Here is a 15,579-nt window from a genome sequence, read left to right on the forward strand (position 1 = left end):
CTACGCAAGGTGACCCAGACGTCCCTCTCTCCAGCTACATTTTCCAGTTCCTCCTGGGGGATTCTGAGGCGTTCCCAGGCCAGACGGGATATATAGTATCCGCGAGCTCTGGGTCTGCCCCGGGTCCACCCAGCTGGACGTGCCCGGAAAACCTCCAAAGGGAGGTGCCCAGGAGGCTTCCTAATCAGATGCCCGAACCACCTCAACTGGCTCCTTTCAGTGCAAAGGAACAGCGGCTCTACTCTGAGCTCCCCCCTGGATTTCAGAGCTCCTCACCCTGTCTCTAAGGCTGAGCCCAGACACCTTCCGAAGGAAACTAATTTCAGCCGCTTGTTTCCACGATCTCATTCTTCCAGTCACTACCCAAAGCTCGTGGCAATTGGTGAGGGTTGGAACGTAGATCGAGCTTTGCCTTCAGGCTCAGCTCCCTCTTCACCACGACAGTCCGGCCCAACGCCTGCATGACTGCAGATGCTGCACTGATCTGCCTGTCAATCTCACGATCCATTTTGCCCTCACTCGTGAACAAGACCCCGAGATACTGTACTTAAATTCCTTCACTTGAGGCAGAGACTCACTCCCCACCGGAGGGGGCAATCCACCATTTTCCGGCAGAGAACCATGGCCTCAGACTTGGAGGTGATCACTCTCATCCCAACCGCGTCACACTCGGCTGCAAACCGCCCTAGTGCCTGCTGGAGGTCCAAGCTTGATGAAGCCAACAGTACAACATAATCGCAAAAAGCAGAGATGAAATTCTGAGGTCCCCAAACTGGAAACCCTCCTCCCACCGGTTGCGCATAGAGATCCTTTCCACAAAAATCCCAAACAGAATCGGTGACAAGGGACAACCCTGACGGAGGTCAACACACACCAGGAGGGTGTCTGACTTTGTGCCGTGGATGCGGACACAGCTCTCACTTTGGTTATACAGAGACCGGATGGCTCATACCAACAGCCCAGGTACCCCATACTCCCTCAGTACCCCCCAACAGGACTCTACGGGGGACACAATCGTAAGCCTTGTCCAAGTCCACAAAAACACATGTTGTCTGGATGAGCAAACTCCCGTGGCCCCCCAAGCAGCCCTGCCAGGGTAAAGAGTTGGTCCACTTTTCCACTGCCAGGTTGGAATCCGCATCGTTCCTCCTGTAAATGAGGTTTGGCTATCAGCCGAAGCCTCCTTTCAGCACCCTGGAATAAACTTTAGCCCGGAGGCTGAGAAGTGTGGAATTGGGAACTACCACCCCAGTCTGCCATTCCACAGGTACTGTCCCAGACCACCAGGCGACATTGAAGAGACGTGTCAGCCAAGGCAGCCCAACGATGTCCAGAGCCTTTAGCATGGGGCAAGCCTGCAAGCTATGCAGGCAACTCGAGCTGCACAATTGGTATGCATCACTTTCTTCAATCACCTGACAAACACTTCCACCCAATTTGGCTGTCTATTTAAGCTGCAAGATTTCCAGTCTCTCCCTCTGCTGTCATTGCCACCACTGCCCTGCAGCAGTACTGCGCTCTTACTTTCAGCCCCACCACCACCCCGGGATCCACCTGCAGGCTTCGGCTGGAGGGTGTAAGATATTGTCTCATCACTCCTCAAATTTCTGCATGTAAAATAAATCAGCGAGGAGTGATGAGGTCAGAGCCTAGATGGTAAACACAAGCTATGTTCTGCTGCTGTAAAAAATATTTCAAACTATTACAATGTTAGTTTTCTGACTTGAATTGCAGTCTATTGTAGCAATGCAAAGTTATCTGTATCTTTTTTTGTATTACTTTGAGTATCTCAGTAGGAGAGATACCGCTATAAATGAATAGACACTATCAGAAGGTCTTTGGAGCCCCGTCTACGAACCTTTGCAGCACAATGGTCATGTGATATTTATATGTGATATATATATATCAGGATTTGAACTTATGTCATAAATAGACAAAGCATTGTACATTGGGATATTCTGTATGCCAAAAATGACACGACTTAAGGAGCATCCCAATGAATACAGTACGACATGGTAAATCAGGTCAAAAGTCAGTAAATAAACTTTTAAATTCTCTAAGTTAGAATATAAACCTCCTCTTTGTTACCTCGTTGCACCCCACATCAATCTACCCGTCATCCTACCAATCCTGACTTTTCCTTCCCTCTCCTCATCTCCTGATTCATCCTCCTCTTCTCCTCATCTGCCCTTTCCACAGGTATTATTATCATTCTCTGAGCTTTCCGTGTCCTGAACTCACAATACCTCTACTCTCCTGTGTCGGGTGTTTCTCGGTCGGCTGGAAAAGCAGGCCTTCCTTTTGTGTGTAACAAATCTCATCTCACAGAAATATTCATTTCACGGGTCGCTGTCCCACACAAGCCAATATCCACGGAGGGGAAGGCATTAGGCATTATTCCCTTCTCTATTCAAATTGGAGACGGCGAAGGGGGGCTGTGCCAGAGATATCAGCCTCCTGCTGTACGAGGTTTGTCCTTGTAATGAGGTTACAGCAGCGGCTAACTATTCATTCTAGTCATTCACCATCCGGCCTTATCGCTGCTCTCCAATGACTTTGCCTGTGCAAAGGAGACACGTCGCACCTTGTCTTGTTGTGTTCGACTTATGTGCTCTTATCAGTGTTTTTTTTTAATGGTACACACAACACCTGAGAGGTCCGCTCACTGTAGTGTGTATTCTGCATGGAGGAGCTGCATTCAAAAACAGTAAATCTAGTTGTTTCCTTATATAAAACATGTCTTTATGACAGGAAATAAAAAAAACTAGCATTAAAGGAGATGGTTTCAATTGTCTTTTATTTCCTCGTCTTTATATTTGTATGAACACGGTTCACACAACAAATGTAAAAGACGACTATAAATTCTGAATATATAATCCTTATAGAATACCCAGTTTGTAATACTATTTGTCATTATGTTGTTACATCTCTATACACTGTGATTGTTTTCATTCATTCTCGCATGAAATTAAATATTACTTGCCACCACATGAGGGATTCACAGAAACTATGCATGCATGTAATCTGTTTGTCATTCCAGCTCAGTGATACCAGAATCACTGTTAATTGTTGTGAAACACAGATCTGCTTTTATTGTGAAGCAGTGAAACGTGACCAAATATTTATTCACTATACTAGTGAATATACTATCACTCCTTAATAATTTAATTGCATTGTACTAAAACATTGCAGATAAAGGGATCTTTTTCTTGTCTTATTTCCACTGAGATAAGCATAGCATATGGGATGACATGTGACAAAAGGCCAAGGGTGGGAGTCCAACCTGCCACATCGAGGACTGTAACCTCTGTATATAAAGCGCTCGATTTAACTGCTGAGCTAAACCTGCGCCCCGACATGGTCATATTCTGAATATTTTGATGGTGGATCATCTTAAATAAAAGTAGAGTACAAAGACAAAAGGGAGGAAAAAATGTGCTGGCAAGGTGCTATAGATTACAACTTTTCGGTAATGTCATTTACAGTCCAGTTTCAGTCAATCAAAGCTGTCATTCCCTTTAAGAGCAGGCAGGCGTGTTGCTATTTACACAGCGGATTTCAGTCATTCTTCTCTATAAACCGGACCCCGACCAGCATATTCAACTTACTTCTTTCCGCTGTGTCCTTGAACACAGAAGAAAACACAGGTTACTGTACAATATATGTCGAAGCACGGATTGATGTAAAAGCAAGTAAAGCAATCCCACTGCCCAACAGAAATGAAAATGAGAAGAGTCATGCTGTGTTACACACGAGGCACAGCAGTAAAGTCTCCAGACGGACAGGATCTTGTGTTTATTAAAGTTCTGCATGCTGACCATCAAAGAAAGGTAAGCTTTAAATGTTTATTTACTTATTGTTGCTGCTGGATCACATGGCTGTATTGACACTGGACAGTGTTTTAATATCTGTGGGCACGATTGTTGGTGCCACAGGTAGTTATGTCTGGGTATGGTAATAAATGTACCTCTTAGTTGCGCGTGTGTGAGTGTGTGTCTGTTTCTTCTGTATTATAGAGAGTGTGCGTCTGAATGAGCGCGCTTTATGGAGAGCTTTGTGTCGGTCTCAGTAGTTTTTGGCCCATGCGTGGCTGGAGCAGGAATCTCCCTGAGGTGAAGCAGGTGTATGTGTGGAGGCAGCGGTGAGCTTGTCCACATCTTCCTGCACTTCTCAGCATATCGGTAAGTATCATGATTTAAGGAGACGAGGGAAAACCTCCCTTAAACAAGGTTTTTCCACTTTTCTGCAAATACACTGCTTTTTCCTTATGAGTAGAAGCTCTGCTGTGCATCCCCGTGTGAGTGACGAGCAGAGACTCGTGTTGTGAACTCACCGATGTCTGTCCATAATGCGCCCTTTAAATAGCAAACACAGATTGCACCACAGACTTTAGACTTTAGACCAGGTTTTTGTTGGTCTAAGGCGCGGTCGCTTTCTGCATCCTCTAGATAGCAACGTGCCGCCCGTTTGCCTGGCCACACCTCATTTCAAAACCAACATGCCCATGGGCGTTAACAGTGGCAAATGATCACTTGCTATTTACACAACGTGTACGCTGGGCGTGAAAATTACGACTGCATTGGTTGGAAGATAGAAATAACAGTTGTGCTGCATGCTTTGGCGCTTTGCGCTGGTGGATAATATCGGCCTATAACTTTAAAAATCTATTTTTCAATGAACACTCAAAGGTTTTAGACAGGTGATGCTTTTAGAGGTAGGACTAAATATAATTATATATATTATATTATATATTTAAATATGCTGTTTCACAATCTTTCTTTAAATGTAGGTTAGGTACTTAGTATCAAAACAGAAATTCAATTCAAATTACAGAAACCTAATAATTCTGCCATTCACAAGCCCTTGGTGACAGTGGGTTAAGAGAGAAAGAGCTGGGTAATGCCAGTTGTATAATTTTCTTAAGCTTAAAAAGCTCATCGAGAGTCACAGTTAAAGGTTCAGTAGGTAATATTATTAAAACTAACTTTTCGTCAACTTTCGTCAAGAGATAATCTGTTAAAATACTGCTCCTAATGGCATTTGCAAGAATCCACCGCTCCCGAACCACAACAACCAATCAGAGCCGAGCAGTCTCTCAGGCTGCTGTCAATCACACGCTGCGCAGCACCACTCCTCCGCGCACGCTCAAACGGTCAACCTCAAGTTCTTCAGTGTGCGCAGCATCAGCTGGTTTGTGTCCACAAACTTTGAACAACCTGGCTTGTACTCCCAGTCACTTGTAAACGGACTTTAACAAGTAAAATCTGTAGGGTGCCACCTTAACGGGGTTAGGATTTTACCTTGACTCACCTCCATCAGTGTAGTTCACAAGACAGTCCCTAATATTTTAATAGGGTTGTTAAGATTCACAGATAGTAATAGGTTACTGATTTTTACATTAAAGATGCGACTACATCGGTATGCAGAGCTCTGGGTGGTTTAAATGTCATACGAGCCAGATGATGGCCCGATTCTAAAGTTATGAATCCATTTACTGACGAGTTGTTGCTAATCCTGCATACTGTGCTCAATGTCACTACTCTGGGAAGACTCTGACGTTGACCTTTTACGAGAGTAACATAAGTGTTAGAAGGCTCGCAGAGAAAAAAACATGTCGGTTAACACGATGCGATTCGCACTGCTCCACATCTAAAATCTAGACTTTTGAGATATAAATGAAAGAAGGGAAAATTTACAGCAGCATGACACATCTTAAGACTCACCTGGTGAGACATTTCTATATCAATATGGTGGATTTACATAACAGACAGCAAAAGAATTACCAGTTTGTTAGCTATGCAGCTTCAAACCAGGATATTGTTCAGCAAAAATAACCCACATCCTGAACAAGCCCACGCATATGCATCACTTCCACAGTCTGGACTGTATGAGTGTTATTAGGGTGTGTATCCTGCACAATGTTAAAGCTACTGAAACAAAGTGACATTGAATGTATGCGAGAGGAAAAACCTAAGTCTATCAGACAAATCAAATCCGGAGTTAATTCAATACCGAGCCTGTATTCCTGGCATATCTGGCTCTGCTTGCAGATAATAGCTCTCCTAGTTTATCTGCTTTCCCTGATCTCATTTGCTCTTACGTTTTGTTTGTGCTTTGTGTAAACTGTGTGTGTGTGTGTGTGTGTGCGCGTTATGTAACCACCTGTCTATTGCTAAACACTGCTGTGGTTGTTCAAGGTGATACCAGCCACAGGATTTCTCACACACAAACCTCACAACCCTGTAATACGCCTGCATTAACAGTGTGGTGCATCGATCCACATCGCAGCTCTTTGCAGCACACCGGGGAATAAAGCCGCTTGTGAGAGCGTTTGAATCATTTACAGCAGTTTTAAAAGATACAGAAGCCCGTCGGCGTCTGGAGGGGGCCAACATATTCACATCCTCAGGCTATGAGAAGGGTGAACCGCAGAAAGTAGCGTACAACCGACGTGTATTTTTCACACACTTCTACAGCCGCCTGTGCATCGACTGGGTCAACACGAGGCCTGATGAATGACGCCTGGTTAGGCCCGGAGAAAAACAATGTGCTGAATATGCCGAGCCGTTCTGTTTGCAGTTTAGGAAAGCACAAGAAACGACTCTGAGCAGGTGATTACTTGGCTGAATTAAGCAGCGTGATGGATTTTCCCGAAGGTAATAACACATCCAACTAAGACAAATGTGTGAGCGAAAGCCCCCAGACTGCAAGAGCATGATAAAGAGGTAAAACACACATGCAAACACACAGTGATGTACAGGTCGGTATTTACGAGGAAACCCTGTGGTGGAAACTAATGGCTGAGCGATTTGATGAAACTGTTTTCATATTTCTTTCATGTTGTTTACACCTTTCACTCGCTCCTCTCTCTCCTTAGCAGCTTACTTAATGTGATTGCCACAATCGCAGATCCATCCTGATTGTGTCAACTGGGTGCAATTGTTCTCACTGCTGACAGCTGACAGTTGAGACTGTGGGATTTTGTTCTGTAACACAGACACAAAAATGTTTCCAATTAAACAAACAATTAAATGTAACCACCTGTGTTCAATGGTTTTGTTCAGTTGTTTAAAGCTACAACTTTTTTAACGTGAACTGAGCTGTAAGTCTGTCTGAAATCACATTAGTGCACCAGAGCACAGAGTGAACTGACCGCTGTGTTGCAGACTCTGTGCATCACCTGACATGTAAACTGTAAACACGACACTGCTGCCCACACAGATCATGGTCAAGGCCAACGCTCTGTTACGTGAAGTGGCTTATTAGCGAATGTATTCCAGTTATCAGCAGCACCTCATCCCTGTGTTGGTTTACGCTGTGGCTACATAAACGGACCGTTCATGGAGCGGACGTGCCACGGAGTGTTTACTTTAAGCGACACCTGCAGTGCACACATAATATAACAATAAACTTTATTTGTATAGCCCCTTTTAAAACACACAGTTACAAAGTGCTTTACATACAATAGAAAGTGCACAAGTAAAATCCTGCACAGACAGACAGGCAGAAATACAAACACATACATATACGTGAAACAAGCATACTAGCATAACTAACTAACTAACTAACTAACTTTTAGCAGCCGTTTAAAACTGACCACCGATTCAGCCGACCTCATGTTCTGGGGTGGACTGTTTCAGAGTTTAGGGGCTGCAACTTCAAATGCACGATCTCCTCCGGATTTGAATTGTGATAGAGGAACTGATAAAAGGCCTTGATCGGAAGAACAGAGAGGCTGGCCACTCGAATAAGGGCTCAATAGTTCTCTTTACTGGAAGCCAATGGAGGGAGGCAAGAATTGGAGTGATATGAGACTGTAGACCAGTACTTATTAACAACCTAGCTGGTGCATTTTGGACCATTTGGAGGTGTGCTATTGAGGACTGAGTAATGCCGGTGAGGAGGGAGTTACAGTAGTCTACACTTGTGTGGTTGTTAACATAGGTTTGATTTTGGCAATATTTCTCAGCTGGTAAAAGCAAGACTGAACGACTTTTGAGATACGAGCATCAAAATTCAAATGCTGGTCAAACAGAACACCGACATTTTTAGTGGTGGTCTTGATATTACTGGCCAATATTGTGAACCACCTCACATGACGTGAGGTTGTGTGTGCCGAAAGGAAGTAGGAGATGGTGAGCTTTCGCTCACCTGGCCGTTAAGTAAGATGGTTAATTGTTTATATGAACATTAAAACATGCTGCTTTTATCTGCTATAATTTCATGTAGTTTTTAAAATTGCAATAAATATCACAAAACAAAAAGTTATTGCTATGTCAGTTTTTCCAATATCGTGCAGCCCTGCTAGTTTTATCATTTTTTTGTTTTTATGAGTTTTAATGAGTTATTTGATGCTATGAAAAGGGGTCTTTTCTTTTTGCTTTTTATTGTGAGAATGTGAATACAAGTGTAACACAGTACGACACATGCAAAACATGGTGTTTGGGGACAATAAACACAGTTACAACGTGATTAGACGTTATCAAAGCACAAACAACACAAAAACAAATAAACAGAAAGAGAGAAAAAAGGAAGATGAAATTGAAAGTAGTTTGACGGCCTTGAGAGAGTAGGGAGTGATATGAGAGCGGTTTCAGTGGTGAGGAAGGTGATTTGTAATGGGGTTGGGAGAGGTTGGGTTTGCAAGGTTAGGGGACAGATATAAAAAGGGGTCTAAGGTCTTTATTGACAGCTCTAAGCAGCGTTCTCTTCCCAAGTAGCAGAGTAGAGCAAACATAACTAAAAAATTTACTACAGTGAATTTTCAGCTTCAGCTTTTTTTCATACAGTTAAATGTGTGTTTCGGTTCGCAGAAGGGGTGGGACGTCAACACGCGGCTCCACCAGCCGATCTCTGCTGTGCAAACTCTGGCAGCACCAGCTGGGGGGGGGGGGGGGGGGGGGATTTCGACTTAACAAAGTGGAGACGCATCTTCCATCTTTACACAGTCACAGTCACATAGCATGTTGATAAACATCAGTATAAAAACACAGGAGGAGTTAGCAAGAATGCTAATGTGCATCCCCTAGGCAGGTAGCATAAACAGAAACTTTTAAAATACTGTTTTCTTTGATAAGCGCCTCCAATATAATTATCCCTATGATTTCCTTCGTGAGCTCTTTTCATTTAACCACATTCGTGGGAATCCCTAACACTTGATGTAGTATAAAAATTGCAGAATAATGTCCGTCTCACTCCGGACTTCCCGATCAAGGCCGGACATCCATCTGGAGGCCCGCGTTTGTGATGAGCTTCGTAAATGATGTGTTTGCCTATTCAGAGTCCTGACTCAGCAGGCCGCTTTGTGGCAGTGGCCCAGCAGAAAGGAGACCTTCAGCAGTTTGTCTCTGATTCATCTAAATCATTAGTTCTTTAAAACACTGGGGTGGAGGGTGAATGTTTACGGCCAGGAGACTTCAGAGGTGTAAATCAGAGCCGGGGCCGTCCCCTCCCCCCTGTGGTATCATCAAAAATATGATAAACTGTCAGCACATTCAGTTTCTTACACGACAGCCGTTTTCCTGCTGAGGTCACACCAGTTAATCCTCCGTTTAAAATACATGAAATTACAGCAACAAATGCAAGCATGCAAGGCCTCATTATCCCACTGCTGATGTGTAGTTATGGTTGCATAAGCTGTGTTTTGTCTCCCCCAACGATGTGGTTTAATAGAAAAGATGCTCGCTTCAACTCTGAAGTTTGACCATCTGAGTTGCCGTATTGCAGTTCACATTTATGAAATAGACTTCTGACATTCTAAGATGTGGTACAACAATGGAGCAATGAAAAAGGTTTGTCAAAGCACGTTTGGTTTGAGTATGTTGACATTTTTTCTCATTACCAGACACTAAAATTAATTCTCTTTTTTTAAACTTCCTAAAATAGAGAGTCTGACATATTTCATGAAGGCCACTGATTAACTGTTACTTTTTGTAGTTCAAAAGTGCAGTTCCATCAGTTCACAGGGCTCTGAAGGTCATTACAACAACGTGTTTCCTGGTGGTTGCAGGCACTGTCCATGAACACACAGTCTCTTGTTCAGCACTGGCCAGGGTCATAACATCCCCTGTCTGTCTATCCCATCATTTCCCATCATATCTGCACTGATGATTCCAGTAAGGGCATAAAAACCAACCCAAAAGAAACCACAATGGGGCCCAATATTTCCCTTTAGAACTACAAATGTCTTCAGGTCTGAATTACAAAAGCAATCATGACCGAAATGCACTTCAGTCTGAAAGCAATAATAAGAAAGGAGACTAGAAATAGTCCCCTTTTGTCCATACTTATCATTGAAACTCTGATAAAATACAAATTGCTACATGGGAAAAAAGGAAAAGGTCACAAGATTAAAAACTCATTTTACCCGACAAATAAAACTGTATTTCACATTAAAACGGCTTTTTAAAAGTACAAAGCTGCACCAGAGTCGTGTTCATATTATATGACATAACATCAGAGGTGTAAAGAGTACTGAAATATCCCACTGGAAGGTAAAATGACGTAAAATGTTTTTGTTAATGGAGTCTGGTGGGTTTGAAGAGAGCGATCTAACGGCTGTTTCTGGTTAAACAAAAAACTTCCTTCAGTCTGTGTCTAAGGTGGTGTTTCCTCCCAACTCTCTTGGTGTCTGGTCCAAGTCAGCTTTCTGTCTATCATCAATCAATCACATTTTATTTGTATAGCGCCAAATCATAACCAGAGTTATCTCGAGACACTTTACAAAAAGAGCAGGTCTAGACCGACTCTTTGTTATGTTATTTAAAGAGCTGACAATATCCGTATGAAAATATTTTACTCAGTAACAGATGGATGTACAAATGTAGCAAATTACTTTACCTCATTTAAAAAATACTTAAGTAAAAATAAAATGACTGACTGAAAAATACTCAAAAAAGTACACCAAAAAGCTACTCAATTACTTCCACCACTGCAACACAATTTTTTCATTTCCCACTAGGAAGTAGTGCTGCTGTTTGAAATACTATATTTGTCTATGAGCCACATTCATGACCTTTAGACAGTTACATGGTCCAATTTCTTCAAATCTCTGAAAATATTGGTTAGTGTTTACACAAGATGAAACTGAAGTTCCAGAAAAAGAAAAAGTCTAAATCTGAAGGGAGCAGAGCCATGATACAGTTAAACAACATACCAACACACACATAGGCTACTACTCACATACTCACTCATTCATTTGCAGGCCTTCCAAACTCTCTGCAGGCCACTTTGACATCTGCATGTCTAGAGGCCCAAAATGTGCATTCTCAATGACACAGTGTCTCCAATTATTTCTCCCTAATCTGACACAAACCTTGGCAAAGGACGCTGGTAATGGTGACAGAAACTCTGTCAGGGGGTGTTATTCTGTTCCCATAAAAGACTTCAGGGACAAACAATTTCACATGGCACGGAGTGGAAAGACAAAAGGGAAAGGAGATGCATTAGAGAGTGAGCAATGGTGATTATTACACTGCCCTAGATGTGGTAGTGTTTGCAGAACCAAAGCTGGACTTAATGAAAAAAAAAAAGGCTCCGTATGAAGAAGAATAGTGTTCACACTGAAATCCAATATCGCTTTATGTTCACAAGCTGGGCTTCTGCGCAGCACCGCGAAAATTGTAATGAGTATGAAGTCTCTCATTCAGATGGGGAGACGACTAGTGAGCTCAATAAAGGGCAAATCAGGGAGATTATGCACATGGGGCCCTGCTATTACAAGACTGGTATTATAGACTTCAGACCAGTGTGGGAATCATTCAAACATCACAGAGGGAATGTACTGAGTGAATTAGGACAGTGATTTTTTAATGCCTGGGTCAATATGGACATACATTCAAATCAAATAACTCCAAGAAACCAGGTATTGATGTACCATTGAGGTACCATTTGCATAAACCTCTCCTATGATAGAGATTGTACAATCACAGTTTAGTAACATTTATTTGGCCTGTCAAACCTGTCAGGATCACATGTTGAAGTGATGTGCATGGAATGTAGTATGAACAAGGGCTTGGATATTTTTAAACCAAAAACTGAAGAGGAAAAGTGTAAGGAATGGATTAAACCGGCTGTTTATCAGCTTTAATGTGAGCTGCGATTGTTAGCATGCCTTGCTAACTAGCTTACTTCTAATAGCTTTAACCTAAAGAGCGCTTTTGTCGAGGACATTGGCATTTCATACTACACTTTCTTGTGGGGGTACATTAAATTTAAAAAAGCTCCATTCTGGACCAGCACATCCGCTGTGTAGTTTTTCCTCACAGTATGGGAGCTATACAGAATCACTGGATGCTGCTCTATCAAAGCTAAGGGTAATGTTAGCATCTCTGCCCTGCTTGTTGTTGGATTTGCATTCACAGAACACACAGCCCTAATCCTATAAGGCCTTTCTCTTTTGAATATTAAACTGAAACTATGATGTTCGGTAACACAAACAATTAAGTGTACATCTATGTAAGCTAAGCAGCTAAGCAGATTAAATTGGATTATTTACAGTTTGATCCGACATTTAACTTACAATAAAAGGGCTTGTATTGTTGTGCACTGAAAAACTACAACAATGTTGTTTAACATGGATTATAAACAGATGATTATGCAGAATTTTTGCAAATCTTTAGTTTCAGTATTTTAGCACAATATTATGTATGTAGCTGTAATAACCACCTCCACTGTGTTCTCGATTTAAAATTAGTCAGCTGGAGTGCAACTGGTCTTCAACCAACCCAAAACAGCACACATCACTCCCCTGTTCATATCCCTCCACTAACTCCCAGTTGCCACCTGCATCAAATTCAAAAACCCTCCCGCCCACTACGCTCTGCCAATGAAAGTCGCCTGGTACTCCCATCACAACAGGGCTCTAAGTCGCTAACTAGACTCCTCTCCTCAGTAGTCCCCCGATGGTGGAATGAGTCACCAAACTCCATTTGGTCCGCAGAGTCCCTTTACACCTTTAAGATAAAGCTAAAGAGCCAACTTTCATGAACACCTCCAAACTTAAGGATATTGATGTAATGATATCGATGATTATGACATTGAGGATGCTGTTGATGTTGATTAAGATATTCATGATGACGATATTGACAAGAAAAAAATCTTCTTCTATACCTGTGCAATGCCTCTGTGCACTGTCGGCACCTGTGTTCAGCTGAGTCCAACTGAGTTTGAAGCAGTTTGTTGGCACTTATTGACGTTGTTCCATCCTGTCTCCCTGTGATCCTTGCGCCTGTGCTGTATAAACTCTCTGATCTAAGTCGCTTTGGACAAAAGCGTCTGCTAACTGAAATTGTAATATTGTAAGTAAACTGTAAGTAAGTTAACAGGGGACAGTGTTTTGAGCAAATAGTGAAACTTACCTTAGCTAGCTAGCTACAGCTAAAAAATGCTTTTCATAACAACAAACAAGATAAATTGTTGCTGGCTGGTAATACAAGTCCTTATTTCGTCTACTGCTGACTTAAAGCTCCTGTGAGGAGTTTTTCGCTGGTTATGAAACAGACTGAAATTAATTCTGATTACTCTATATGACCTACAAAAGCAAACCAGACCATCAGCGACAAGATTGATTATTTCTATATAGCAATTTTAATGTCTGGAACTGCTGGCGGGGCGTAGGTGTCAGACGAAGCGCATTAACTGCACGCTGCCTTTGTTTATATTTTCCAGGGCTAAAATTTAAAGGGAGTGACACATATGACTGTTAAAGAAAGCAGGATGAGATTTTTTTTGTTAAAAACCACCACTTTAGCATGTACAGAACAAATTCAGCAAAGAGAGAAGGTACAGCTATGTCCACAGGGGGCGCCAAAATCAATACAAACTGAAAGTTCCTCACAGGAGCTTTAAATGGTGAAAATTACTACGAATTATGAGAAGAACATCTGCTGATAACATTATAAACTACATGTCCCACAACGGAAAACATGACGACAGCAATGGATTTCTCTAGCTAAATTATTCACATTGAAAAATATAAACCTTTTTAAATCTCACTTCCCTGCATCCAGTAAGGTGAAATATTTCTATCAAAGCAGCAATTAGTTTCAAGTCATTAGCATGTGACTCATTTCACAGGCCCTCTTGCAGAAAATGCTGCCTCCACATGTTCGACCCTGCATCTGGCGCTGTGACACAAAGACAGATTAGAGGTCATCTGTTGCTATTTACTGAAGAAAATTAAAACAAAGTGCCGCTTACGTTAAACCAGCTTGACCTACCGTGGCAGAACTGTGCACACATGTGGCTTCTCTACGACCGGCTTCCCTTAACGCCATTTGGAGGACAACAACACAGAATTAACACGCCAGCTGGCCCAATGGAGACACACAAACACACACGTGTTCTCCCATGAGCTGGGTTTCGTTAATACGACGTGTGTCTGTGTGTTTGTGTTGATAGAATTAAGCTTCCTTCCAGCTCGTGACATGGGAAATTAATTCTACTGAGTGGGAAAACTGCATTATAACACTGCCTCTCCATACTGGTCATAATGTCTATTTATCTCCATGAGTGCAAAATATCACCTTCCTCCCCTGCTGAACAAAGCATATTTAATGATAAACAAGGACCTCCATTGCAGACCTAAATCCTGCGCTGGAACGCACAGACCACGTCCAGTATCCTATCATCGTTGTAAATCTTGTGCATATTTGCCTACTTATTGGATATTACCAGCAACACAGCACATACTGACACAAGGATCACAGTGGTTAACATGAAACAGCGGGTTATCTGATCTCGCTCACTGTGAGAGCTCAGACCCTACAAACACACAGCGATAGAGACGCTGCTCACCAAGGAAGAGGCAGATTGTTGTAGGGTATTTGTGGTATTCAAGAATGTCTTGCTTTGGGGAAAAAACAAGTGGACTACCTCCAATCTGAAACTCTATTTCAGAGGGACACACTATATTCTTACTGCTTTGTAAATAACCTCAAGGGGTTACCTCAAAATGTTTGATTGTCATCCCGACTGATTCTTAAAGTCTAACCTCTTAAGCCAAGACAAAAAGTAAGTCATTAAGCTAAGCCTGAATCTACTGGACTAATAGGTATTAGGAGTATATGCCACACTAATCATAGCCAAGGGGGCTCTATTTACTGTGATTCTGGGTATGACAGTGATGGAGTACTGTGCTTCCACTAACAACCACTACATAATGTGCACAGAGCCAGAAGTTAATAAAGAGAAAACAGATTTTCACTTTACTGCTCTCTATTTGGATTTTCTATTTGGATTTATTTTAGATATTTTAAAAAACTAACATAAATGTCCATAAATGTACATGAACACATGAACAGACAGAATAATGCCTATGTTGAGCTCAGTTGATTTTTGTACAGTATGGATATGCATGCGTAACATAGACTGTGTAAAAAGATGGACGACATGACAGTTCCCTAAAAGTGAAGCCCAAACATTTCGAGTGCCCCCTGCTGACTGGCTGCAGTATAGGTCATAAAGCCGCCTCCTCCATATTAACAGATGGGCCTTAAGTCAAACTATACAATCAAAATTCACGCCAAATCAGTTTTTCTCAAACATAGTTTCTGTCCTTATAGTTAGTTCTTATCATGC

The 15,579-nt window shown here is 42.1% G+C and overlaps 1 protein-coding gene across 1 annotated transcript in view; it reads right to left on the reverse strand.

Moving 5' to 3' along the window:
- Window positions 1–15,579, reverse strand: part of dlgap2a (discs, large (Drosophila) homolog-associated protein 2a) — a 189,603-nt gene that overhangs the window by 142,481 nt on the left and 31,543 nt on the right. The gene's annotated exons all lie outside the window — the stretch shown is intronic.

The sequence above is a fragment of the Semicossyphus pulcher genome, unplaced genomic scaffold (genome assembly GCF_022749685.1).
Source record: "Semicossyphus pulcher isolate SPU_LCO1_2020_fin unplaced genomic scaffold, fSemPul1.0.p SCAF_14, whole genome shotgun sequence".
Taxonomy (NCBI): Eukaryota; Metazoa; Chordata; class Actinopteri; order Labriformes; family Labridae; genus Semicossyphus; species Semicossyphus pulcher.